This window comes from Lepidochelys kempii, chromosome 9 (assembly GCF_965140285.1).
Source record: "Lepidochelys kempii isolate rLepKem1 chromosome 9, rLepKem1.hap1, whole genome shotgun sequence".
NCBI classification, from domain to species: domain Eukaryota; kingdom Metazoa; phylum Chordata; order Testudines; family Cheloniidae; genus Lepidochelys; species Lepidochelys kempii.
Window position 1 is genome coordinate 46,589,873 of NC_136388.1, and position 26,670 is coordinate 46,616,542.

General features: G+C 45.3%; 1 long non-coding RNA gene across 1 annotated transcript; it reads right to left on the reverse strand.

Annotated features, from left to right (window-relative positions):
- On the reverse strand, window positions 1-26,670 carry LOC144930857 (uncharacterized). The gene is made up of 4 exons (XR_013636316.1): window positions 26,504-26,670; window positions 13,873-13,956; window positions 10,973-11,042; window positions 1-125 (listed from the first exon to the last, which is right to left on the reverse strand). It is a non-coding gene; the product is annotated as an uncharacterized LOC144930857 (long non-coding RNA).

Here is a 26,670-nt window from a genome sequence, read left to right on the forward strand (position 1 = left end):
TAAAAATTCTATCAAAAAAACCTAACAGTTCAATTGGATGCAGTCTCTCCCACCAGTAGTCCGAGCGCTCCCCTTTGTCCAGTCCTGTGCAATGATCCGGATCAAACCCGACCCCCACAATACTCCTGCACAAATAAGAAATCAGAAAAGGAAAAATCTTCAGTGACTACAGATAATGAAAGTGAAGAAGATACCCTCATTGACCTCGCAGCTCTGCAAAATATTATGAAGAAGAAATCCAAAGCAGACTGCAAAGATTCTCTTGACATCTCTTCTTGGAAAAGAGAACCTGATGGGAGGTTAATGAGAGACTCTGATCAAACTGTTGTGGAACCTTTACGAGTCCTTAAGATGGGAGAAAGTGACTCCATATGGGATTATAAGCCCTGGACTTGTACGGAACTTTTATCTATAGTTAAAAGTTTTCCCAAACCACAGGAAAACTCTGTCAAATTTGCTGAGGAGTTTCTGTTAATCTGTGAAACCTATGAACCCTCTGAGACAGATCTCCTCCAACTGTGTAAATTGTTAGCTCCTACCAGTTATTATGAAAAATGGTTGGCTGCCACAGACTGGCCAGCTGAGGCACGCCACTCAACCATAAAAAGTACTGGCCCAGATTCGGTATACAGAGACCAGTGTATGGCTCTTTGGAAGCGCCTGCATCAAGCCATTCCCAAAGTGTGGTCTCCTAAAACAAACTGGACAGCAACACGTTGCTGTAAGCAAGGACAAGGAGAAAGCCCAGGTGACTATAGGTCCCGGCTAACTGATATTTTCCTACAACATTCAGGAATACAAGAGCCCGATGTAAATGGGCAGGGGGCCTTGGCACATGCATTTGTTGATGGTCTTCTCCCTGCCACAGGCAGCATGTTAAAACGAATAAGTGTGGGATGGGAGACTGAAACCATGGACAAATTGCTGGCAGTAGCAGAGCATTGCCACCGCACTTTAAAAGGAAAGGAGGAACAGTCCTCCCAAAAGTTAATGGCTCTGCAGATACAGCATTATTCAGGACTAAGCAGACCACACCGGGGACAGGGACGGGGTTGTGGAAGCGGGCAGGGGGCTGGATTAACTGGGGTTTGTAACTACTGTAAACAGCCTGGACACTGGAAAAAAGAGTGTCCAAGACGACCTAATAATTGTATGGGAAATCAAGTGAACCCCCCGCTGGTTCCTCCAGCTGATCCCCAACCCTATTTTTCACCCCAACAATGACGGGATGCTGGGGAACCTCACAAAGTTTTAGCTCCCTTATTACCTCTGTCCCCTACTGGAGAATGTGTCCTGACTGTAAATGATCTCTCTCTCCCTTTCCTTGTTGATACTGGAGCTTCTCTTTCTACAATCCGCACCACTGACTTGCCTGAGGTTCCCTGATCTGGAAAATCTGTGTCTGCTGTTGGCATTACAGGGATCCCTACCTCTTTTCCCCTCTCAAAACCTTTGTCTGTTCAGGTCGGTCCCCTCTCTGAGGAGCATGCATTCCTCCTCTCTGATTCCACCCCTGCAAACCTTCTGGGACGGGACTTGCTATGCAAACTTGGCTGTTCTATTTACTGCTCCCCAGATGGTGTCTATCTGCAAATCCCTCAGTCTCCCTTATGTGATTCTGTAGCCTCCCTGCTGTCTGAAACTTCCCTCTTCACTCCGGTCCCTTGCTGTCCCTTAACTCCGTCCCTAGAGCATCTAATCTCTCAGGTTCCTTCCTCCCTATGGCCATCTCACCCATCTGAAGTGGGCCGATTAAATACTGACCCAGTTCGGATTACTGTAGACAATTCCAAACCTCTGCCTCGCCTGTCTCAGTATCCTTTGAAGCCTGAGGCAGAGGCTGGGATTGCTCCAGTTATATCTGCATTAAAAGAACAAGGAAATATTGTCCCTTGTTCCAGCCCCTGTAACACCCCTATCCTCCCAGTTCAAAAGGCTGATGGCAAATCGTGGCGATTTGTTCAAGACCTTCGAGCTATTAACCGTATTGTCATACCTTCTTTTCCAGTGGTTCCTAACCCTGCTACAATACTAGCGTCTATTCCTCCAAATGCAACCCACTTTACTGTTGTAGATTTGTGCTCCGCTTTCTTCTCTGTCCCAGTTCACTCTGAATCCCAGTATCTCTTTGCCTTCTCCTACAAGGGTCAGCAATATACATGGACTACCCTTCCCCAGGGGTATACAGAGAGTCCATCCTATTTTTGTCAAGCCCTAGCCAGGGATCTCGCTGATCTGGTTTTCCCATCAGGATCCACACTGATCCAATATGTGGACGACTTACTCCTGTGCTCCCACTCTCTGTCTGCCTCAGAAACTGATTCACTAACACTTCTCACAGCTTTAGCAAACAAGGGTCATAAGGCTTCTCGCACAAAATTGCAGCTCTGCCAAACCTCTGTCACATACCTAGGTTTCCTTCTCTCCCAGGGCTCCCGTACACTCTATCCAGCCCGGGTACAAGCCATCCTTAGCTTTCCCCAGCCTTGCTCTCCACGCCAGGTCAGAAAATTCTTAGGCATAACAGGGTTCTGTAGGCAATGGATTCCCCAATATGCTTCTCTGGCTAAACCACTCCAAGAACTCACTCGATCCTTTGTACCTAACCCCATGCCATGGCCACTTGAAGCAAATGCTGCTTTCATCTCCCTTAAGCAGAATTTAGCCTCTGCCCCTGCCTTAGGGTTACCTAACTATGACAAGCCTTTTACCCTTTTCTGTCATGAACAATCTGCTTGTGCCCTCGGGGTTCTTACTCAGGAGCACGGTGATAGAAATCGCCCGATGGCTTATTTTTCTGCAACCTTGGACCTTGTAGCCCAGGGTTTACCCCCTTGCCTACGCACTGTAGCTGCTGCAGCGCGCCTGGTCGAGATGTCTGAGTCCCTTGTCCTCCGCTTTCCTCTCACTCTCATGGTTCCTCATTCTGTGGAAACTCTCCTTCTGCAACGCAACACTGCTCACCTCTCCTCTGCTCGCCTCACTAGGTATGAACTTTTGCTGCTTTCAGCCTCACATATCACTATTAAGCGCTGCTCCCGGTTAAACCCCGCTACCCTCCTTCCTTTACCTAGTGATGGTGAACCCCATGACTGCCTTGCAACTGTCTCCGCTATCACTGTCCCGTGCCCCGACCTTTCAGATGTACCTCTCCCTAACTCTGACCTGGTATTATTCACTGATGGGTCCTGTTATAGAAATGACCAAGGCCACCTTCTTGCAGGGTACGCTGTGGTCTCTCTCTCTCTCTCTCTCTGAGACCATAGAAGCTGCGCCCTTACCCTCTGTGACCTCTGCCCAGGTGGCTGAACTGATTGCTCTAACCCGTGCCTGCTTTCTAGCCGAGGGGCTCTCTGCCACTATTTTTACTGATTCTCGGTATGCCTTTGGGGTTGTGCATGACTTTGGCACCCTCTGGCAGGCTCGAGGTTTTCTTACCTCTACTGGTACCCCTATCAAGAATGGCCCCTACATTGCCACCCTCCTGTATGCAGTTTTACTACCGTCTGCCTTGGCAATTGTTAAGTGTACTGGCCACTCAGCGGCAGACACCGAGGTGGAAAAAGGTAATGCACTTGCTGATGCTGCTGCAAAACATTCCGCCACTATAAAACCTTCAGCAGAAGCGTTTCTTGGTCCCCTTTCTGTCTCTGTAATGCCACCATCCCTGTCTCATCTCACTCAGCTCCAGGATTCTGCCCCAGAAACAGAGAAAGACTCCTGGAGTGCTTTGGGTTGCTCTTTGCATTCTGATTCCCTTTGGCGATCGCCCACCGGTACCTTTGTAGCCCCCCTCTCACTCTACCCGTCTCTAGCCGCCCTGATACATGGTGTTTCGCATGTTGGCAAGGAGGGGATGGTCTCTGCTATGAGTAAGGCGGGGTGGTGGGCTCCCCATTTCAGCTCCTTTGCAACCCGCCACTGTGCCGCTTGTCTTACTTGTCAAAGCCACAATGTAGGCAAATCTGTAAAAGTAACACAAGGGTTCCGCGGTTTGCCTCAAGCACCTTTCCTACACTGGCAACTTGATTTTGTACAAATGCCAAAGTGTCAGAAATATGAATTCATTCTAGTTATAATATGTCTGTTTTCGGGTTGGATTGAAGCCTTTCCCTGTCGCAAAGCTGATTCATTGTCCGTTGCAAAATGTCTGTTAAACCACATTATCCCTACCAAGGGAATTCCTGCCACTTTGCCTAGTGACCGGGGAACACATTTTACTGGAAAAATTGTTCAACATCTAAACCAGGTATTACATGTCACCCACCTGTTGCACTGCCCTTACCATCCACAGAGTGCAGGGGCAGTTGAAAGGCGAAATGGTGTGCTTAAAAATAAGCTGGCAAAAATCTGTAGTTCCACAGGGTTAAACTGGCCAGCTGCTTTACCACTGGCCCTTATGGAAATTTGGTCATCCCCATCCCAGAGACACAAATTAAGTCCATTTGAAATCATCATGGGACGCCCTATGTGAACAATGGCTACTATTACCCCAGCCCCAGACCTAAACCTAACTCACAGCACACTCCTCCAGTACTGCAAAGGGTTAATGCAAGCTGTGAGCTCCTTCCATTCGCAGGTGCAAGCAGCTTGGCCGACGGAACCCACCTCTGCTGCCTGTCACACTCTTGAGCCTGGTGATTGGGTCTACCTGCGGCACCACCTTCAGAAGCACGCCTTGGAACCCCGGTGGAAGGGTCCATACCAGGTACTGCTCACCACCCAGACAGCAGTGAAATTATCCGGCATCGCTGCATGGATCCACGCCTCACAGTGTAAGCCAGCGCCACCTCAAGGGGACCAAGCACCTCTGCAAGACCACGCAGAACCAGCTTCAACCCCAGAAGACAAAGAGGAACAGCCTGCAATACCTTACAATCTGCGCTCTCGTAAGGGTTGCCAGAAGCAGAGGGTAAGCAGACAGCAGGACCCAACAAACAAGAAGCAGTAGTGAGCCTAGCGCCTGCTGCCTGGTGGACGTAAAACCGTGACTGCGGTTCCCTCGAAAGGGCTTGTCGGAAACAGAAAGGGTCCTGCTTCCAACATGTGTCCTTTGAGAAGCTTAATCCTCAGCTACTGTGTCCTGAGGGTCTGGGGAATCCAGAGTGACAGTGACAATTCTTTCATCCAACAACAGGTGCAGATAGCCCAGATCCTGAATATTTCTAATTGCTGGGTCTGCAGCCACATCCCAGCTCACTCACAAGCTAGTATCCCCACCATGGCAATCCCTTTGAATTCCTCAGAGCTTGCTGGAGAACCCTATCCACTTAAAAGGACATGGAAGGAAAATGACACTTGGGGGCGGGGAAAAAACATATGTTCCTAAACTTATAAGTGTGGTGAAAGGAAAGGGCCACTGGTGCTGGGTGTGTAATGGGACAGGGCTGAATCTAGGGAGGAGCAGCTGTCTCCAATACATCGTGTCCCATGGTGTATGGGACTATTCAAACAAGGTTGGAGAATGGCGAACCGGGTATGGAAAGATAAACTTCCTCTCAACCTGGGATCAAACCAAAGATTCACTCTTGCTCCCCCTACAGCCTCCCTGAGAAAAACAGCACCATCTACAAATGTCATGTGAATGCTACCTCTTCTCCCAGTGAAAATCATTCTGTGCCCTTTGGGGGATACTATTCCTCCTTCGTAAAGTCTTACATGTCAAAGGGTTGCAGTCAACCCTTCCCAGCTTTAATGGGACATCATTGGGTTTGTGGGGAAAATGCTTACACTGTGTTACCAGCAAATTGGTCAGGTATCTGTTTATCCTGCTCAGCTTTTCCCACAATTCCGGGTGCTTCAATCCCTCCCACGAAATCGCCTCCGTAATTTCAGGTGAAAAAGGAGGGACTTGCCAGATGCTAAATGGTATGTAGAGAACATAAGCCCCCTAACTTGGGAAGAAGCTGTTGGCATTTCTTTAGTCCCAGTAGGGGGGGTAATCCACCATGCAAAAAGGCTTTTAAGGTTACAAGCGGTGGTTGAGATCATGGCCAATGAAACAGGAGAGAGCTTAAAAGCTCTAGCCAAAGAAGCAGGAGCGGTCCGACAAGTGGCCCTCCAAAACCGACAGGCATTAGATATAACACTGGCAGCCAAAGGAGGGACCTGTGCTCTAATTGGAACAGAATGCTGTGTATACATACCTGACAATACTAATGAGGTAATAAATCATGCTAGCCATCTGGAGCAAATTGCATACCATCCCCACGAAGAACCAAGTTCCTTGTGGAAATGGATAAGTAACTTATTCAATTTCTCTAGTCTGGGAAACTGGTTGTTTCAAGGAATCCTGACTATCCTATTTGGAATTCTAATAATCTTTGTGTGTTTTCAATTGATTTCTTGTTGTATCCAAAACTGCACAAGACACACCATCCATCAGGTTACCCCTAACCAGAGTGCTAATCTAATGTTGTTAAATGTCACCAGTGAAAGTAATGAAAAAGAACGATTGATGTATGGAATCCAGTAAGTCATTGGTCATGGGTGTAGCCTTGACCAAAAGGGGGGATTGTGGAAGTATAACACTGTATAAGTATAACGTTGTATAAGGGGACATGCTGGATACATTGTATATGAGAGGGCATGCCAAAACATGTTACAAAGTATCTGAGGGAGCACACGTAGGGACAGTTAGCTTTTGAATGGAGAACCAATTAAGATAGAGCCAGCACGTCTAAGAAGCAGGCATCAGAATGGAAGGTGTGAAGGGCAATTAGTTAAGTTAACTGGAAGCTGTTAAAGGAGATTATTAAGGGTGGCAGGTAATTGAAGATACGTGACTGGTCTCAGGGATCTCGAAGGGTGGTGACTAAAATCTTTTTCTTCTTTTGTCTGTAACTTCTCTGTAACTTGTTCTCCAAAAAACTGTATAAATTAAAAGACAAGCCCCACTCGGGGGGCTCACTTCTAAATGTATTAGCAGATCAGTATGGGAAGTATGGGCTGGATGAATGCACTAAAAGGTGGGTAGAAAGCTGGCTAGATTGTCGGGCTCAACGGGTAGTGATCAATGGCTCCATATCTAGTTGGCAGCCGGTATCAAGTGGAGTACCCCAAGGGTCGGTCCTGGGGCCAGTTTTGTTCAATATCTTCATAAATGATCTGGAGGATGGTGTGGATTGCACTCTCAGCAAATTTGCAGATGATACTAAACTGGGAGGAGTGATAGATACGCTGGAGGGGAGGGATAGGATACAGAAAGACCTAGACAAATTGGAGGATTGGGCCAAAAGAAATCTGATGAGGTTCAATAAGGATAAGTGCAAGGTCCTGCACTTGGGACGGAAGAACCCAATGCACAGCTACAGACTAGGGACCGAATGGCTAGGCAGCAGTTCTGCGGAAAAGGACCTAGGGGTGACAGTGGACGAAAAGCTGGATATGAGTCAGCAGTGTGCCCTTGTTGCCAAGAATGCCAATGGCATTTTGGGATGTATAAGTAGGGGCATAGCGAGCAGATCGAGGGACGTGATCGTTCCCCTCTATTTGACATTGGTGAGGCCTCATCTGGAGTACTGTGTCCAGTTTTGGGCCCCACACTTCAAGAAGGATGTGGATAAATTGGAGAGAGTCCAGCGAAGGGCAACAAAAATGATTAGGGGACTGGAACACATGAGTTATGAGGAGAGGCTGAGGGAGCTGGGATTGTTTAGCCTGCAGAAGAGAAGAATGAGGGGGGATTTGATAGCTGCTTTCAACTACCTGAAAGGGGGTTCCAAAGAGGACGGCTCTAGACTGTTCTCAATGGTAGCAGATGACAGAACGAGGAGTAATGGTCTCAAGTTGCAGTGGGGGAGGTTTAGATTGGATATTAGGAAAAACTTTTTCACTAAGAGGGTGGTGAAACACTGGAATGCGTTACCTAGGGAGGTGGTAGAATCTCCTTCCTTAGAGGTTTTTAAGGTCAGGCTTGACAAAGCCCTGGCTGGGATGATTTAACTGGGAATTGGTCCTGCTTTGAGGAGGGGGTTGGACCAGATGACCTTCTGGGGTCCCTTCCAACCCTGATATTCTATGATTCTATGATCAGCTTTGCTAATAAAACAGAGTGGTCTGATAAATTGTGAGTCTGAGTCAAACTTTGACACCCTATTATAGAACCCTATTTTAAGTTGCTTATAACTTTGCCAAACTAACTACCTGAGCTGAAATTCTCCATGCTGGGTGTCTTCCAGAAGCTGAATATTGAGGAAAATTTTCAGTCAAAATGGTTGAGTCACATCCAGGAATGAGGATAGGGAAAAATACATTTTGCCCATTGTAAAAATTTTTGACAATCTTTTCTTTGAAAAGCTCTTGCTCCCCCAAGCTTTAGATTAGGTACTTTGTTAAGCATTTGTGTCACAGGTATGTCTTTCATCCTCCCCATGAAAATGCACCCAAATGTGGACAAGTGATAAGCCTCTGAAAAATTGCATTTTGCACATGCTCAGTACAGGCTTCTTAGATTTTAGCAGCTAAATTCTCTGAAGATTCCATCTGAATGGGGTGTGCTCCAGCTAGGGGCTGAGTGGGATTTTCCTTACAATTGCAGCTCTGGGTTGCTGCAGACTATGCCAAGTCTGGACACTAAAAAAAAAAGAGCCAGGAGCTTGTCTTTCCTGTTCTCTCAATCAGCACCAGGTTTACAATGGTGCCAGTGGCACTGGGCCCATGCTCAAAAGGGTCCCCCACCCACCCTGATACTCCTGCGCTGCACCCCAAGCTGCTGGTTCCTCTCTACCCCCTGGTCCATCCCCCTCCACTGCTCGCTTCTCTCCAGGGCGTCTCTCCACCCCCCGGCCCCACTCACCGGCTCTTGCCTGCCAGCTCCTCTCTGTCCCTGGTCCCTGCCCCTCACCAACTGTTCACTCCTCTGGGCCAGCAGCCGGCCAGCTCAGGGCTCCTCTCACTGCCTGCCAGTGACACAGGCAGAGAGGAGGCCTCAGCCTCTTCCGCTCTGAGCCTCCGGGCCAGTGACAATCTGCTTCAGGCTCCCCAGGGGCGGGGCCCGCCTCTGCCTGCCACTCTGCAGAAGCGACAGGCTGGGGAAGTCAGCGGCTCCTCCTGCCCCTTCAAGGGGATGCCTCATCTCCAATGTGGGTACCACCAGCGCCAGGCAGGCAGGGCTGGGTGCAGCCCAGGGAAATGGGGCCACAGCCATTCTGTGCTCCTGAGCTTCAGCAGTCCTGTCCCCTAGCATTATGCTGGGAGGAGTTGCATTTGGCAACTGCCAGTTTGTAAACAGTGCCCTTGTGCTGGGCTGGGCTGGGCGGAGCGGGGCCGCCCCTGCCATGCCATGCCCTACTGCCCCTGGCTTGCCCCTTGCTCTGGGGACCGATCTGCCTGCGCCATGCTCCTTTGCCCCCATGGGGGCCCACAAATATGTTTGGCACTGGGCCCACAAAAGGTTAATCCAGCCCTGCTCTCAATGAATCCTCCTCCCCAGCAGCATGTAGGAGGAAGCTGCCTGATATGAATGCAGAGGGGACAAGAGCTGAATCTGCAGGGGAGAGTAGACTGGGACAAGGACCTGGTGGAGGGAGAGATGGGGAATAGAAACTGGTTTGGATAGAAGGGGAGGAGGAATCTGGGACTTGGGGTGGGAGGGAGACGGACTGAGAACCAGTAGGGCAGGCAAGGAGGTAAAGAGGGAGGGGAGCGGAGACAGATCTGATGGGGTTGGCTGGGCAAAGACATGGGCAAGGAGCTAGTGTGGGACAGTACATTGAGACTGGATAAGGAGCCTGGGAAGGGAGATTGGGACTAGAAGCCAGTGTAGCTGGGGAACAAAGCCGAGGTGGAGGTGAGACAAATCTGATGGGAAGTCGGAAGGGGAGGAACTGTGACTAGCTGGGCAAGGAGACAGAGACTGGGATGAAGCCAGGGTGGAAAGAGACAAGACAGAGACCAGTTCAGGCCCCAAGGAGGCACCGTGCAGATTGTGTCACACTTGGGGGGAATAGACAGAGAAGTCTATGCTCACTAGAGCACACTACTCTGCAGACCCTGGAATGGAACCCAGGATGCCTGAGTTTCACCATTCCTCTGCTGTCAGCATATCTCTCTGAAACTCACAGGCAAAGTACCCCATCTCTCCTCTAGTGCTGGTCCACAGAGGATGACAACCTACTATTGCTGCCATTAGCTCAAGTGGCAGAGGTCTATTTGGTGGATAAAAAGGTTCCAACCCTGCTCATGACCTATGTTGGTGTCAATATGATGCCACATGATGGAGTTTGTTTTCAGCTTGCTTTATTGAAAAGCTAGGAAATTACACATGCAGTAATACAGTTAAAAGAACATTATTAAAGTTGTAAAGTCAAGCACACAAGTTAGGAGATATCAGAATTAAGGTTGCTCATGGAATCTGAAACGCTTGATTTTTCAGAGTACTTAGCATTATGCAGCAGTTAATGTTCAAAGCACAGCGCCCACTGACTTCAGTTAGGGCAAATAATTTGGTTTTTTTTTTATTTGGGCAGAAATATGAAAAATCAGGGAAAATACTCAGTTCAAAACATTTTTTGAACTTGTCAGCAAATTGTGTGCGTCTTTGTAACCCCTCTCTGAATCAGGCAGAAAGATGATTTTAATCCACATCTCCTACCTCTTGAGTGAGTGCCTTGATCATTAGGCTAAAGAGTCATTCTTGGTTGCTCTCTTTGGCGCAACGAATATTTAAATATTTATACAAAGTGGAACAGCTTCCAAAGGAGAGATTAAAAGCAACCCAAGAATAGTCTATAGCCTGGTAAGTAGGATGCTCATCTGGGAAGCAGGTAATCTGAGTACAAGTCCCTACTCTCAAGTGGAGGGTCTCTCACATCCCAGCACAGTGATCTTACCACTGGGCTAAACGTTTTAAAGACACACACACCCTCTGTTGGCCCTGAACAACTAGCAGGTCAAATTCACCAATAGTTTCAGGTTGACCAAAATTGCATTTTTCGGGAAATAAACTATTTGTCTGAAAAGCGTCACCCACCTGTATTCAGCCACAGCTGTGAGTGCTCAGCACTTCTGCAAATCAGATTGTAGGGTCTCAGGTCAGATGCCTGAAAAAGAGGAACATAAACCTAATGAGCACCTGTGAAAAGTTTAGTTTAAGTGACTTGCCCAGTCCAATTCTCAAAGGCAGCATTCAACTGCCTTAACAATGAAACCATCTTTTCCCTTCCCGCAAATCTCAGCACACACCTTCCAACTTCTGCAATAAATGAGGTGGGGGTCCTTAATTCAACGCCCTCATGCATGTTCGTCATGATACAGTCTTTAATTGCCTTGATACATACTATTTTTCCACAGGCCCTCAGCTTCATTCAGAACCCACGATGGCCTACACAACCCTGATTCATCCCCAGAGCAGGTCCATTTTGTGCCCCAAGTGAGGCAGGGTTCTTCTGGCAAAACAACATGTGATCATGTAATTAAAAACTTTATCATAGAGCGTCTGCGTGAGGGGGCTGACCAAAAATAACATTAATTCTGGCATTCCCTAACTTAAGTGCTTGATGCTGCAACCTTAACGTTCTCTTATCGTAGCTGGTTGGTGTGCTTGTGTGTACAGTGCATAATAACAGAGGTGCCTGGACTAGCTCAATGAATCTAACTATTCCCAGACTAGGAAGAAATTCATGTTCAGATCCAAAATGTAAACAAAAAGAAATCAGCTCTGATCTCTGCAACTCACTTACCTCCCTCTCATAGACTGTCTACCTGCACAAAGGGTCCGTAAGCCATCCTACACTGAAGATTTCCTCCAATGGGGAGAATCCCAGGTGGTATATGGCTGGCTACAGGAGTCCTGCCAGGGTTCCCTGTCTGTTTAGGGGTGTACTAGCAGGATGTGGCTGGAGTGCTGCTGTACTCCAGCAATCCCCATGAGAGTCCTCACCAGCTGCTGTCAATCAGAGCAGCTCTAAGGACTAGAGGACCATGCATTGCCAATCCCTACTATGAGTCCTGCACTCAGCATAGCTCAGCTGGATCTGAGGATTGGGCCTATAGCTTTCCCCTCCTTCTGTTGTAACTCTGGAGTCCTAATGTTGTGTTTTTCAAATGTAAATGATGCATAAATGAGTATGGTCACAAAGAGTGGGAAAACATGCACATTAGCCACACATTAACTGCTAATGTAGAGCACAATGGGCCAGATCTTACGCTGGTGTAAGTTGGCTTTGCAATTCTGAGGTCAGTGGAGCTACATCACCTGACTCCAGCTGAGGATGTGCTCCAATGGCTATAGAAGAGAAACCTAAGTGTCAGATGAATTATGTAAGGCTTCAGATACTGTCTCACATGACCTTCTTATAAGCAAACTAGGGAAATGTTGCCTAGACAAACCTACTATAAAGTAAGTGCACAATTGGATGGAAAACCACACTCAGAGAGTAGTTATCAATGGTTCACGGTCAAGCTGGAAGGGCATAATGAGTGGGGTCCTGCAAGGATCTGTCCTGGGTCTGATTCTGTTAAATATCTTCATCAATGATTTGGATAATGGCATAGACTCAGACTACACTTATAAAATTTGCAGACAATACCAAGCTCTAAGGGGTTGCAAGTGCTTTAGGGGATTAGAATTCAAAATAATCTAAGAACAGGTTAAACAAACACCTGCCTGGGATGGTCTTCTAGATAATACATAATCCTGCCTCAGTGCTGGGGACTAGACTAGATGACCTATTAAGAATCCAGTCCTACATTTCTATCATTCTATGTAAAATAAAAATACATAAGTGAAGGGTATTGGGATATAGCTAGCAATTTGAATGGGTGGATGCTGCTTTGTCTTTCTTCCACTCCCAAAATATCCATAGTCCTCCAGCACAGACATGAGTGAACCAAATTAATCTCTGGTGTATCTCCACTTAAATCAATGGCCAAGATTTTTTAAAATGATGACTAGTGATCTTAGGTGTCTCCATTTTTGGGTTCCCAACTGGCAATTCTGAAAAAAATCAGGCCTTTTTAAGATATCTTCGGTTGGGCACCCAAAAATACGTAGTCCCTCCTGAAGATCGTAGCCAAAAATCAAACCCAGGCATGAATTTGGCCCAAGTTGGCGACACTAGCACAGCCAATAAGAATCAGACAACGGCCTAGCATACAGCTGCTGCTATAAATAAATAGCCCAATTCTTCAACCCTTACTTAGATTGAAGCTAATGTGAGTAAGCTCTATGGAACTTGGATCTGGTTCCATAGTAATATTTATTGGGAGTAAGCTATCTATATCTAATACAATTTCATTATAAAGGACACAATAAATAAAGCTATTGGACAGATCCTCAGCTGGTATAAATAAGCCTCTCTACGTATGTCTACGCCTCAAAGACCCACAGCTTGGCTGTGTCTGGCCTGGGCCAGGTGACTCGGGCTCAGGTTGCAGGGCTAAAAATTACAGTGTAGACCTTCAGGCTCAGACTAGAGCTCAGGCTCTGAAACTCCACGAAGGAGGTGGGTCTCAGAGCCCAGGCTCCAGCCCAACCTTGAACATCTACACCGCAATTTTAGCCACACAGCCCATGCCCTGCGACCCCGAGTCAATTGACTTGGGCTCTGAGACTTGGTGCTGTGGTCTTTTTAACACAGTGTAGACATACCCTCTGCTGCAGCTGAGGATCTGATCCTAGGAACATTAGTTTAGGTCTAGTACTTTCACACAGGGAGTGAAATGAAAGGAGATAGTGCAGAAACTTTATCTTCCTCTCTAGGATTAAAAGGAAATATCCAAGTCAATCCATACTCTTGGGGGCAAGGGGGCTAAAAATAAAGCTCAATCTTTTGGCACTGCCATCTTGCACTCTGTAATTATTGTATAGTCAACACACCCAGAGGTTCCAATAAGGCGCTAGTGCTGTGGGTTAAGGTATTTCGGCATTACCCAGACAATGGCTCTGATGTGCTGAGACTCCTTTTGCATCTTCCTCAAGTGCTGCAGAAAGACTTGTGCTGAATCCACTCTGAGCTGCAAAGTGAGCATATACATGTCGTGGGCGTTCCCCATGACCACTTTCTTATTCCAATTTTGTATTAAATGATACATGCATTAAATCTGGCATGCAACTGTACATTTGAATCAGTGGGAGGATAGAACACCAGCCACAGCAGTGAGCTATACAGAGGATCTACTGCAATGCCAACATATTATGTGCACAGATCTACAAGAACGATGGCTTGATTCTCCACCAGCTTACACCTGGCATAGTCATCTGGGCATAAATTGGTAAAAGACTACGACTGGAATAAATGAAAATTCTGATTTGGTTGTTTTATACCCACTTGGTACAGGAATAAATGACTGCATGAGGTGCCAGGCAGTAGAGAATCAAGCCCAGTGGATCCGATTCTTTGCTCACTTACACTAGTGTAATACAGAAGCAACCAGTGAAGTCTATGTAGTTATGCTGGTGTAAGCAAAACGAGAATCACACCCACAGCCTTATCCTACCGATTTTTGTAGACAGTACTTGTTACACTTGGAAATAGGCAGGATCAGAATATACCTGTGCAACACATCACTAGCCCATTGTAGCATTTGTTAGAGAGCTAAAGATACTGCCTGCTAAACAAGTACTTGCCATGAAAGGGGAATTCAATATGAAATATTATAATAGACTAAAATATCCATGCTCTTAGCTACACACTGAAATTCCTTTTTCTTTCAGCTTAGCGTGGAGTTCAATGGAGTTTGGAATGGAGGCAGAGTACATTAGCTCTAGATCAGGGTCATCTAACAGCAAAGTTCACTGTGAACTTTTATTCATTTTAACAAAGGGGAGAAATAATTTAGTCCACATTCATCTACCCATCTCCTTCACCTGCTGACAGAGTTTTGCATTCTATCTTTTTTTTCAACCTGCAAGATAATCTCCTTTTTTGTTTAATGATTTTTTTTTGTTCTGCTGAGAGAGACGCAATATTCCAAATATTCAGGTAGTACAAAGGAAAGCTGATCTTGCACTAATTTTTTTAATCCTTTATGCTCTGCTTTTTAATTGCAGTTACTGAAATAAAGACTTGAGGATGAGAGAAGACCTGAACTTTAAAGGAAAGGACCTGCATGAACAAGACACAGTTTCTTCTTCCTTTTCCCAGTTCAGACGGAAGGAAGTTGCTTGTTTGATGGGGGGGGGGGAATCAAATTCAGAGATGAGTCTAAATTAGTGTAATTTATATGCTGAGGAGGACAGAAGAAGATATGAATGATGAGTTTAGGTTCCTTTCAGACTCACCTAAGGCTAAATCACCAGCCATCACAGGTCTCCATTATGTTGCTGTGGTGTCACAAAACAGCCACAAAAGTGTCCTAAATGGGCATCAGTAGGTTCCACAGCACGGAAAAACACCCTCCCACCACCACAGCACAGGGGAGCGTCAGGGGCATGGGGAAAAGGCATGGCCACAGCACTGCTTCACTCTGGCAAAAGTTGCCAAGTGTTGCGAAGGAGAGCAGCCCTGAGGATATTCTAACATGCATTGAGGACTACACACATCTGCCCAGGATCACAGAGGGGTAAAGACCCCTTTACCTGCCCCCTACCCCACAGATTGCATAGGTCTTGTGCCAAACACAGCTGGGTTAACATCTAGCAGTTAGCAGGAAGAAAGGAGTTTGTCAATGATTTTTTAAGACAAGTTTCATTTTTTTTATTCTGCTGTATTTGTAGCTCATTAGATACACTATGATTAAAAAAATGCACTGGCCAGAACAAGTTTTGTTTTTTGACTATATTCTCTGCCAGTACTCTAGGCAGCATATATATTCTTCGAAGCTTTTCATTATGTACCAAAACACAGGTGTTATAGCCTTATGGTCAAAGCACAAACTGGGACTTGGGAGATCTACATTCACTTCTTATCTCTGCCACAGACTCCCTGTGTGACCCTTGGCAAGTCTCTTAATCTGTCTGCCTCAGACAAAGGAGTGCTGTAAAGAGGATGGTGATCAATTGTTATCCATGCCCAGTGAAAGTAGGAAAAGAAGTAATGGGGTTAATTTTGCAGCAAGGGAGATTTAACTTAGATATTGGGGGAAACTTCCTAACTATAAGGATAGAAAAGTACTAGAATAGGATACCAAAGGAAAGTGTGGGATCCTCGTCATCGGAGGTTTTTAAGAGCAGGTTGGACAAACACCTGTCAGGTATGGTCTAGGTTTACTCAGTCCTGGCTCAGTGCAGGGGGCTGGACTAAATGACTACTCAGGGTCCCTTCCAGTCCCACATTTCTATGATTCTGTGAAGGGGTGGGAAATAAATAGGATCCTCTTTTTACAGATTGGGACTAGTTTTGTCCCTTTAAATTGTAAGCTCTGGGATAGTGACAATCTTGCATTATGAATGTACAGTGCCTGACAATGGTCCCCAATTTTGGTAGCAGCCTCTGAGTGCCACTATAACAGAGTGGGGGTCAACCTCTCCCTGTGAACACTAAACTTCCACTGTTCTGTCCAGGCTTAGTTTAAGTAACTAGTGGAAGTTTCAGTTTCTCCTACTTCCCTTGGGAAGTCTGATTATTTTAATAAGATGTTATTTAGCCACAGCAGGAGAAAAGCTGATTCAGGAGGGAACAAAGCAGAGATCTATGTCCTAAAAAACACGAATGAAAATGGTTTGATAGAAAACCAAACTTCTCCTTGCAGGACATCCTTTGAGCTTGGTGACCTGTTTGTGTTGGAAATGAAGCAGCAGCAGCATTGATACCAACATCACAGCACCTCTCTAGACCTGCCCCCAGTACGGAGTAGTCCCTGGAGGTGTTCCCTTCAGCTGTCCCAATGCAGCACTGCAATTAGTCCCCAATTCAGAAAGGTACTTAAGCACATGCTAACTTTAAGCATGCAAGCAGCACCATTAATCAAGGGGCCTCCTCACATGCTTAAAATTGGGTATGTGCTTAAATACCTTCCGAACTGGGGCTTTAGAAGCCAAATTCCCTCTGTTCCATTGGGAAAAAGGTACTATCCCTGCTGTGATGTCAGCATAACTCAGTGCTTTTGGACACAGTCTTATCTTTCACAGCGAGTTTCTTTGGGGACAAATCCTGGGAGTACCCGAGCAACGGCAGAGAGGTAGCAGCTTCCACTGAAGTCATGGGGAAGTCAAGAACTCTCATCGCTTCCTGCTATCAGCTCCTTGCTGAGCAGCTGGACCATCACTCTATAAACCAGTCAGAGGGCTGGGGCATTGAATTGCTTTTAAAAAAAAAAAGACATCCTGCCAATCAGATTCTTAATAAAAGAGGAATAATACTTTTGATAAATGGGTAAGCACAGCAGGTTTGTTATTATGGGCTCTGCCACCAGAATGATTTATTTCCTGGGCCAAAGGTTAACAGTCTAATTAGAACCCTCATGCAAAAGGCTTGGTAACTATTAAACTCTATGGGCTAGATTCACAGGTATAGGCCAGTTGTTTTACATTGGCTTGGTGGCTTAACCAGTCAGTTATGTGGGGTTTACAACTCCTTTGTAGCAATGCATAAAAGTCAGTGTGTTGGTGAATCTAACCCTATATTTCTTTATGAAAAATATTCATCTTCCTAATGGGTAGAATGTAATCTGCCAGAACCATCTCTCTCCTCTGAGGGACTTCTAGTACAAGCCAGCATCTTTTGAAAATGGATTCCAATTCGGTTTTGCAATGGATAATCACTTCAGCCTTGCTCCCTTTTTAAGTTAGTAGGAACATAGCCATTGACTTCAGCAGGAACAGTAACTAGTCATATGTTTGCTGGCTTGCAATCAAACTTGAAACATTTTTCTTCAACTGTGCCAACCAAATGTATTTAAGCCCTAGAAATACATTCTGTTAGCACAGTTGAAGAAAAATGTTTCAAGTTTCAATATTTCTGCTTATTGATTTGATAGTAATGGAGATTCATTCTGTGCCTACAGTATGTCTACTGTACGTAGCTGTATCTTCAATATAACTTTCCCTGCCACCTCCTTGGGTCATTCTTCTGAATTCAATCTTAAAGCTTTTGGTACAGCAAATACATTTTTTATAAATATGAAGCAAAAGCTCTCTAGGAAAGGACATCGTTTCCTTCCACCTGACAGATTTTTGTTCAGTAGTTTTTATGAGACTGGCTAAAGAGTTCCTGGCGCACACACATATGACCTTATGGGACCACCGCGGCTCACATCTTTTGAAAATAAGAAAAATGAAGAGAACCTAATAGTCCATTTTATTACTGTAATCACATTACGGAAAATTCATTTCTGCTCTTACTATATATCTGTCTTTCTTTTGCATGAACAATAAGGGGCAGCGCTGTGTGTCAGAGGGTAATAAATACCGATAAAACCCTTAGTCTCAAATTAGCTAATGCTTTTTAACATTTTTATTAAATAAGCGTGAGGTGAATGGTGAAGGGATGGGATATGAATTCTAGTGCAAATAAGCCTGGTTATAAAAACTGTGTTTCAGAGCTGCTGGCTCTGCTCTGCAGCAGATTGTTCCTTGGTTTCCACATGCAGCGCAGTATTCCCCCCCATGACTATTTGTTAAGCAAACAACAACATATTCACTTGCCAAATGTCATTAAGTTTGAAGTGTTTAAGATGCAGAGATAAGTATGCATGACCATGTGTTTCTGTTTTCCCACCCAGCACAGACATTTTATAATATCAGCTATATACATAATGCTCAGACAACTGCTGCAATAAATATTCCAGCCTGCAAAACACGGAAGGGAGGATGATAGAATGGGTGGGCTAGCAGGAGACAACTTTTGGTTGTGTAGGACTCAGACAATAATTCAGGTTTTTAGAAAGTACGTTCATTATCACATACTGTTGTTTTTTCTTGGAGGACAGACAGCCAAAAATCGAGGCATTAGCTTTTTAGACATTGGTGCTCGCTCCAACTGTCACTTAAAAAGATCCCATGTGTTAAACCTTTAAATAAAGGAACATTGTCAAGCAATAAAGCTAAAAACAACAACATCAGAAACAACACTTTTGGCTCCAATCTTTCCTTCAGCTACACAAGGGCAGACCTACTAACTCTGATGGGACTCTGTAGAGATGTGGGGAGCTACCCAGGCAAATCCATTTGCAGAATCAGAGCCTTAGAACAGGATGCTTGCAGTTTCCTTGTGGTGTAGATTCAATTTCTGGGTCTGATTCCTATGCCCTAACCCAATGCCGCAATGTTTGGGTGCAAATGTTGCACGGAACATTTCAAACAAAACCAAAATCACTTTTGGTAAAACCCTTTATTTAAAAATAAATGTTTGACACTGTCCCTTTAAAAAAAAAGAAAAGGAGACCCACAGGGAAATGAAGGGTTTGAAGTTAACTGGATGAACACCACAGGCTTTTTTCCAGGTTTCTGGATCTCCCATTAGGAAGAATAGGCCTCAGCATGCCGCACAGCTTCAGAAAAAACACTGCATGGAAACGAATCTGTCCCCCAAGATTAGAGGCACCTCTCATTTTAGCTCTGGCAAGCTGTATCTGTGCTTTAGCATTAGGCTATGTCTACACTACACAGCTTTTAGCAACGTGGCTGTGTCACCACAGCCGTGCCACTAAGTCACACAGTGTAGCTGCTGTTTGTCGGGTCTCCTGCCGACAGAAAACTTCTACCTCCAACGAGCAGTGTTTGCATTGTAGGCAAGAGAGGGCTCCTGCTGACAATGCGCTGTTCAGTCTGGCACTTCTTGCGGCAAAACTTTTGTCTTTCGGGGGGAGCGGTTAACACCTCTGAAAGACAAAAGTTGTGTCATTCAATGGCCAGTGTAGACATAGCCTTAGACTGGAGCTGTTCATCAGCCTGCAGTGCCATATTCCTAAGATGTAGTTGGTTCTTATTTTAAAAGTTAGCCCCAGTCCCCAACTGCAGTCAATGAGCACGCAGCTCAAAAGGGTAGAAAGTGCAACTGTGGCCTTAAGGATTCTTTTGCATTCCTCTAATCCAGGGCCAGGTTAACGACATTGGTCCACAGCCTTACTTTAGAGCAATCCACAAACTGCTCTGAATGATGCCAAAGTTATGTCAGGTGCCAACAGCCTAAAGGGGCCAGCCATTACAGTAGCTCTGGCCATCTGAGGCACAGAGCTCCAACCTGGCCCCCTATAAACAACTGCAGCACTGGATGTAGAAGTCGTCATAACAGCCCTATACTGAGCTGATCCTCTTAGGAAAAAAAAATAGTGGGTGCTCAGCACTCACCGGCAGCCCCACGGATCAGTTCCTCCCCTTCCCCACAGCACCTGCAGGTGGGCCCCATCATTCAGCTCCTTCCCCTCCCTCCCAGTGCCTCCCACACTCAACTGTTCAACAGCATGCAAGAGGCATTGGGGCAGAAAGAGGCAGGGCAGGAGGGAGAGCATGAGCGGGAAGGGGCGGAGCAGAGGCAGAAAGAGGCAGGGTGGAAGAGGAGGCTTGAGGGAAGGGTCTGGGGCAGAGCAGGGGTCCAGCAGCCCCTGGGAAATCACACCCTCTGCTAAAAAGGTATAGGAAAGCCTGCACCAAACTTTCTCCATATGTCCTGAGAGGGCCTGATCCAGAGTTTGTCCCCTGACTTCAATGGGCCTTGATCAGGCCAAGAGGATCCATCTTTTCTGCAGTCATATGGTCTTAGATGTACAGTAGCCAAAGTAGGAATGGCTTAAGGTAGCCAGTTGGAGGGAACAAGGGAGATACATAGACCAAAATCCTCAGTTTCCAGTGTAAGTTAAAATCTTGAACTGTTCCCCTCCCCAGTGCCTGCTAGAAAAGTCTAGGCCTGAAACCAATAACTCACTGGGAGATTAATTTTAATGGGAGTTGCATGGTTAAGCCCCCATTGGCTCTGAAAATCTCAACTTTTGTTCCTAGAACTACAAATCTGTTCAATCGCACAAACGAAGCAATCAAAGCAGAGAATCCTACCAAAACAAATGTAGAAACTGGAATCAAAATAAAACTATTTCTGTGCCTGAGTTGAGCCAGGGTGTATACACAGAATGAGAAACGGAACGCAGGGAAACTGAAGTCCTCTATTTGTTTTCAGGGCCATAGGCCAGACATTCTGTGGAACGCTGCACTAGTATTCCACAGAGTGTTTTTCACAGATTCCAACCATTTACAGAAACATGAATTATGAATTGGCTCCTTTCTATCAGAGTGTGTGTGTGCACGCACATCTCAGCAAATACAAAAGCATTTGCAAACCATCATCATGATCCTTTTATTACCATGAGTGGACAGTAGCTTTGCTTTCATCAGATCAGTGAAGATTCAGTTCTATTTTGTACTGTCTCTCTCAGTACAATTTCTACTAATGTCTTATACACATTTTTTTCCACAGGATAGGAACCCCGGTACCTGTTTGAAGGACTAAGTCTATAGCCTTCAGTTCTAGAAATGACAGAATTGTGAAGTGCCAGCTAAATCACACTGAAATTAGTATGGAAAATCTGGCCCCTACTGCAAAGATTTTGGGGGCAAACTTACAAGACTTCAACATCCAGCATACGGAGCTCTTTTGAAAGTCTCCCCACTTTGATGCCTTAATGAGAACTAAACTTTTTTGAAAATTTCTCCCTACTTGTAGGTGCTGAGCTCTTTTGAAGATCTGGCCCTCAAAAGTCATTGCACCTCAGTGTATTTGGATTTTCCCTTGAATTCTCTTTCTAGTGAGCTTTGTCTGTGGAATAGAAACTTACTGGCCAGCATCCTAGGAAAATCCCGTTTTACCAGAAAACAGGGTATCTGCCTATCTTCAGATGACCCACTCCTGGGATCCTTGAACGTTTTCCCAAAACATCTTTTTTTAATTTTTAAGCAACTGATCTTTGGCCACAGGGGAGTTAGCTTTGGAAATTCTTTATGTAAAACAAAATCTTTTTCTGGGCTTGTTCCTCAGTTCTCCTGGGAACTGTTAACTCAAGGCTATAGCCTTACAGAAACTATATACAGTGCAGAAATGACACACAATTAGGATTCAGCTATTCAGATCCAGACCATGGTCACACTTTTCCTCTATGGGGAAGAAGCAGCTCTGCTTCCACGCAGACTTTGCTGGACGTGGGGCTTGAACTCCAAGCTGACAGACGGGGACAGCGGTTAGACTGGGAAAGCCTGTGTTCTACCATGTAAAAGTTTCAGGTCCCTTTTAAACAGTATTTGATCATTTAGGTTGGGATTGTCAAATGGCCTGGAAACAGGGCATCAAACCCCTTAGGCCCTATGGCAAATCCTAGCCATAGCCTTATGGCCCAGCTAGCAAAGCTGTCCTTAGTAGCTGACTGGGCAGGTTTATTTTTTATCTGTTAATATTGTCACTCTGTAAATTGCCTGCACAGTCTGTTTTCATTTAATGCAGCACGGCTGGGGTCTGGAAAGCATTCACTGAACAATCAATACATTGCTCAGAGTGAAAAGGCACTCTGGGGAAGTAGGCAATGGTTTGGTGCAAGCAGCAGGTAAGGGCTTGGTAATCTTGGCAACGATGGAGACCAATATCTCTGTCGCCAAACTCTACTGCTAAGTGACTGGTGTGAGGTATCATGGGCACAGAGAAGAAATGGATACTAAGCTGAAGCTATTAGGCCCAGTTACAGATCTGTAAAACAAAATCTCTTTGCATATCCCATCACTCCCGTTGACTAGTATTTGTGTCTGGTTTGGGGGCATTGGTATAGTCTCCCTCCTAGGAATGGAAGAGCCTATCTAGATTACTCAATTGCTCTGTCACCTCTGATTAAAACAGAATTAAACAGATCTTTGAAAGTACTTTAAATTTGTGACTCAAAGACCCCACAGGGCTACTTTAGAGTGTCAGTCTCTTGAGGGAAGCATAAACCCAAGAGGTCACAAGCACTCTGAGCAGTGAGACCAAGCAGGTTTGCTCCTGGATCTCTCTACTGCACACCCACACCTGGGGAGGTGAGCTCTTGCAGTTCCCCCACACAAGTGTACTGTCCTCTGGTTACACTTTTATAAAGAACATGCTTTTTCAACTGTTGGCTTCTCAGTTGAGCTGATTCTCAAAATTCCCCTACAGTCAAATTACACTCCCCATGTGGCAGAGAAATCACTTCAATTAAAGTATTGGATTTTCTACACACATCATCCCCCTACTGGTTAGTATTAGTTTGAAGGCATGACTGAAAGGGACAATTTTAAAACTTCTGAAGTTCCCATTGCAACTTATCAAAAAATTAGAAAAAATATCAGTGCTCCTGCCCATCCCTGCGTCTGTCAGTTTAATTATGAGCATGTTACAGAGACAGTGATGTTGTTCCCAGCTGGCTGCTTGGAGTCCAGTAGGTACAGAAGAGCAGTCTGCAACAGAGGGCCCAAGTTTACCTAAGCTACATCTTTTAGAGTTGCCAGAGGGCTTCATAATGAGGAGGTGGGCGGGGAGGCACTGGACAAGACAAAAGGTGGGAAGAAGGGAGGGTGGTATAATTCCTACTTTACAGATGGGTAACTGAGCCAGAGATTAAGTGACTTGCCAAGTTAGTCTGTTGCAGAACCAAAAATTGAACCCAGATATGAGGCCAAGTCCAGTGCCTTAATCAGAATTATTCTTCCTTGCTCTCAGCTCACATTCTTTGGTCACTGACCCATCTTCTCTGCTGATAATTGGAATCTCTTGGATAATGCCCATCCAAAAAATAAAAGAGGTATGGGTCTCATAGTATACTAAAATAAAGGGAAATGTGTCAATTTTGCTCTGTATTGACGGGAAGCACTTTGTGAGGTACTACCAAAACATGCCCTGAGAAGCCTCCACTAACTTGATAAGACACTTAAAACAAGTACAATTTCATTCTGACATGCCCCACATAACCAAAGCTGTGCATGCATACTGCAATCAAGCAAGCACATATGCACAGCTGTGTTTATAGCTGGTAACTTATCAATAAATCAGGTTCTTATTTTTAAATACCATGCTGACAGGAACAAGGTCAAGGGAATCCTCCTATTCATACTTACAAGGAAGAGTCCATTTTTAAGATGTCACCTTCAGGGTTTGTAAGGCAGCTAATATTTATTCCTCATGGAGGGCTAGGTTCTGCTGCCAGGGCAGTTAACGGGAGTCTTGCGTTTAGCTTCAGGATAGCAGGAGAGAGTGCCAAAGCAGGAATACAGGACTGACCAAGCCCTTCAGTCCAATATTCTTCCAGCAGTGACCAGTTCTCATTATACTCAACAGTGACCATTTTAATGGCCTGATTTCCCATCTCTCCCACCCTCTTCACTTGTATGCACACGAAAAGGTGCGTGCACACAGACGCAAGTGCAAACAAGATTTTAGCCCAAAGAGGTCTTCGACAAGAGACAGACCTGGGTGGATTATCATAAACCAAAACTGATACTGGCTAACATCTACCCAATATCCACCACAGATGACTTAATGGCATGTTGTGGTCAGCAAAGTATGGGCCCAATCCTGGTACTTCCTGCCAACTGCCCTCATCTCCCATTAAATGTACTAGGAGTTGAAGGCATTCAACGCTCAGGCAGTATTCAGTGTATTGAAAGATTTGGCCATGTACAGGCACTATTGATATCACCAAGGAGCACAGAGATAGTTTTGGCTGGGGATTCTGTGACGTCAATCTTTTTAACTGTAGGAGGTTTCTGCTCCTCTCTTATAGAATGAGCAATGGACCCTGGCCTCCCAGAGGCTAGTGAAAAAGATGGATGCATTTGTTGTAGCTGTCAGGCTATCAGCCATACAGCCATCGCCTGACAGCATGAGACTCTTTAGAAGGCTTATCCAAGGCAAATGTCAAAGCTAAGAAATACCATTTTGGTATAACCCGGTGTCATATCTGGGACACAATGGGGAGTGGTTAAATTAAAATGGAGGCAGCCAAAATGGAAGCAAGTGGAACTACAGCAGAATTGTAATTTTATACATCTGCTGCAATATCCCATTCTCCCTAGAAAAGCCCTCAGCCTCTCATGGACTTTAGAGATGAGAAAACCCAGGAAAATGGCATAAAAAGCCGCTAGATTTTCTGTCCATATCGAAAGATCTTGGTAGATCACGGCTTACAAACCCAGATGACAGAAAGTTTGTGGTGTAAACTGAACTGAATTTGTGTTTGGACACTACTTCCCACAGCGCCAGCCTGTGGCCCACTAATGAGTCTGCCTGGTGTGGCAAGTGCAGAAACTCTAGCCTTATTTATATGGAAGGGAGCTTGAAGTTGTGACGGACTCCTCTGCAGACATGATTACATTGCCCGCATGGGACGAACGCCGAAATACTCTTTTCTTTCAGCACTTCTATTCCAAGCTGACCCGTGTAGCAGGGCAAAACACAAACATGGATGGGCTTCCATTAAGAGCAGCTTAGATGTTGCTCAACGTAGTCTTCCGAGTGTGAAGGACAGAAGGCAGTAGGGCCACAAACGGAAAAGGTTGGAGGTGCAGTGAAATGTTTCGTTGGCTACCTGGTGGCTCATGGCAACCAGGAATGCAGGTAGTACTACATAGTCCCATGATGGGTGGGTGGGCAGCCACCTCCACACATACTCCCATAAGGGGATACTAGGGCCAGAGATGGTCAGGTAGCTTTGGAAGAGGCCCTGTTGCCATATAATATGCAAATCTATTGCTGTAGTATTAGAAAACACTGCTCGATAACATTTCTAAATTAAAGAGATTATAGGGTTAATATGGACCCTGAATGTTTGCAGAACAGCTACAAACAGCTAAATAAAATATTTATCATGAACTCATGGCCTGGGAGACTTCAGGGTGGGCAGCCACTTACACAGAGCAAGAGCAGAGAAGTTTGGCAAAGAACTCTTATGACTGACCGGATTTTATAAAAAAAAAAAAAAGAAAAAGAAAGAAAGGAGAAAGGAGAAGAAAACAGTCACTGTAGTCATGGCTGCCTTATTTGGAGCTAAAAATAAGCAGCCAACCAGGACTCTAAAAAATTGCTTGTGCTCTGTTTACTAGCTTTCCCCCACTCCAGAAAGCTGGGCTTTTAAGTACAGTGCCAGGTTTGACGACTGATATTTTTACTGTACAAAATGTGCTGTTCTAAAACTTAAAATAGGATGTAGGGGAGGGATGTAAACTTTTTGGTGGGAGGGGATGAATCTGTCATATGCAGTTGCTAACTGCCCCTTCACTACACAGTAAGATGCCAGTAGGCAATGCAGCTTCACCTGAAGGAAAACATTTTAAGATGAAACAATACCAAGAGATGAGCTCTTGGACAGGAAGGAAGGATTGTCCAGTGGTCAGGGTGCTAGTCCAGAACTCTGGTAGACTAGGGAATTTAACATAGATTATCAGACTTCCACTGTGCCATTTAGTCTGTGCCTCGGTTTCCCTATATTTAAAATGAGGATAATAGCACCACTCTGACCCGCAGGGGAGAGAAGAGGATACACACATGATAGCTTGAGGCACTCTGATACTATGATAATAGGATCCAAATACCAATGAAAGACAGGTGCCAGCACTGGTTAATTACCAAGCAGAAAAATCCAGGTAAAAAACTGTCCCAGGCAGCAACATACATTGAAATAGCTATACTTTACTTACCCAAGTGATACACCTGCTCTTGGGAATGGGATCTGAGAGTGAATAGAATCTATCCATTTCCTGCCATAGCCTTCTGTAATGTCTCCATTTTTCTGCCTTCTCCCCATTTGGAAGGAAATGACTGCCGTATTTCATCTCAGGCTTAAAGAAACCTCAGCAAAACAAGA